Below are 2573 nucleotides of genomic sequence, written 5' to 3'. Positions count from 1 at the left end.
ACGCCGCATTAACGCAGTAATTGAGGCAAAAGGAGCTCCAACCAAGTATTGAGTATTGTTCATGCTCATATTTTTCATTTTCATACTTTTCAGTTGGCCAACATTTCTAAAAATCCCTTTTTTGTATTAGCCTTAAGTAATATTCTAATTTTGTGACACACAGAATTTTGGATTTTCATTTGTTGCCACTTCAAATCATCAAAATTAAATGAAATAAACATTTGAATGCATCAGTCTGTGTGCAATGAATAAATATAATGTACAAGTTACACCTTTTGAATGCAATTACTGAAATAAATCAAGTTTTTCAAAATATTCTAATTTACTGGCTTTTACCTGTATATACATATACATATATATATATACAGTACATATATGTGTAAATATATGTGTGAATATATGTATATATATATACATATGTATGTATATATGTATGTGTATGTACGTATATATATATATATATATATATATATAAAAATGTAGGGACAAGCGGTAGAAAATGGATGGATAGTATATATATATATATATATATATATATATATATATAAATATATATATATATATATATATATATATAAATATATATATATATATAAATATATATATATATATATATATATATATATATATATACATATATATACACATGTTTCTCCAGAATACAAACGGTGTTGTCTGCCTAATAGTGTCTTTCTTTAGCACAACACAAAAATAAATGCTTGATTGCTTTTCTGTTGTTACAGTTCAGCGATAGAACAGTTCCTTCTGCCCTGGAATTCAAATGGAGTCTTTTTTCCCCCTACTATTTTTCAAGGGAGTCCTGGCCAAGAGGCAGCAAAAGACACAGTTACATAAAAATGCATGTCATACACATGAAGAAAAACAGTTGCAGTTTTAAAACATCATCTCAAGTGCTCTCAATCTGGACTTAAAAGCGTTCAATGAAATAAGTTCAGTTCATTTTCAGTCTTTTTGCAACATGTTCCATGTAAAAGGAGCTGAGTGAGTGAACAAAAGACCATTTTCCCAGTTGTGTGCAGTGAGCAACAAATGATCAGAGTCAACAATCGTCGGTGTGATGAAGTTAGAAGACCAAGCATGGCCTTACAAATACAAATATACCAATGACCAGGTCTCCTTGACTGCTAACTAATTAGACAACATGCACGCAAACAAAAATATGTGCGAATAGGAGATTCTGATTTTCTTTTAAACTGAATCTACACAACAAATTCTGCTGCCCGGGTGGGGGGACTGCCTGAAAGGATGATGTTGCGCTCGTACCCACAGGACATAAACCTGAGAGCTCAGCTCGCCCAACTTCCTTCTGTTTTTGTGTGTTGTTTGCCTCATAAGTCAGTCTCAGACACACAGTGGGACTGATGACAGAGCACCATTTGTCTTTTCCCTTTTACTCCCCCTCTCCATCCTTTGCAAGCGCAACCACAACCTTGCAGCTCACGGATCACGAAGTGGCCGACACTTAGCTGGTCAGGCTGGATTCATGCGCCACACGGCAAAAGCGATTGCTCTTCCTTCTAATTGATAATGATAACCTCCACCTTGCATAAAAGGAATAAACAGAAATAAATAATAATCTAGCAACACTAAATTGGTCAAGTGTGTGAACGTTGTCCGTCTATCTGTGTTGGCCCTGCGATGAGGTGGTGAATTGTCCAGGGTGTACACCGCCTTCTGCCCGAATGTAGCTGGCATAGGCTCCAGCAACCCCCGCGACCCAGAGAGGGACAAGCGGTAGAAAATGGATGGATGGATGTTAGTCAAAGGCCTAGTGCACTTGCTCACTCACAAAGCACATGCTAGAGTAACATGGTTAAGCAATCTAATCAAAGCAATTGCTTCTCCCTCCAGTTGAGAATGATAACCGCCACCTTGCACAGAAAGAAACAATAATCTAGCAACAATAAATTGGCCCTAGTGTGTGAATGTTGTCTATCTGTGTTGGCCCTGTGATGAGGTAGCGACTTGTGAAGCAATTGCTTCTCCCTCCAGTTGATAATGATAGCCACCACCTTGCATAATAGAAATAAATAGAACAAATTAAACATAAACAGTTAGTCAAAGCCCACGGTACACTTACTCACTCACAAAGCACACGCCAGAGCAACATGGTTGAGCGATCCAATTAAAGCGATTGCTCCTCCTTCTAATTGATAATGATAGCCACCACCTTGCATAATAGAAATAAATAGAACGAATTAAACATAAACAGTTAGTCAAAGCCCACGGTACACTTACTCACTCACAAAACACACGCCAGAGCAACATAGTCGAGCGATCCAATTAAAGCGATTGCTCCTCCTAATTGATAATGATAACCTCCACCTTGCATATAAGGAATAAACAGAAATAAATAATCTGGCAACACTAAATTGGTCAAGAGTGTGAATGTTGTCTGTCTATCTGTGTTGGCCCTGTGATGACGTGGTGACTTGTCCAGGGTGTACCCTGCCTTCTGCCCGAATGTAGCTGGCATAGGCTCCAGCAACCCCCGCGACCCAGAGAGGGACAAGCGGTAGCAAATGGATGGATGGATGTTAGTCAAAGGCCTT

At 38.0% G+C, this 2573-nt stretch overlaps 1 long non-coding RNA gene across 1 annotated transcript in view; it reads left to right on the top strand.

The window, feature by feature from the left end:
* Positions 1 to 1647, top strand: part of LOC133570208 (uncharacterized) — a 22098-nt gene extending 20451 nt beyond the window's left edge. Inside the window, exon 4 of the long non-coding RNA XR_009810066.1 lies at positions 744 to 1647. This is a non-coding gene — a long non-coding RNA (uncharacterized lncRNA). The remainder of the gene's footprint in view (positions 1 to 743) is intronic.
* The last annotated feature ends 926 nt before the right edge of the window (positions 1648 to 2573 follow it).

This window comes from Nerophis lumbriciformis, linkage group LG27, assembly GCF_033978685.3.
Source record: "Nerophis lumbriciformis linkage group LG27, RoL_Nlum_v2.1, whole genome shotgun sequence".
NCBI lineage: Eukaryota > Metazoa > Chordata > Actinopteri > Syngnathiformes > Syngnathidae > Nerophis > Nerophis lumbriciformis.
This window is presented reverse-complemented; position numbering and strand designations above follow the sequence as displayed.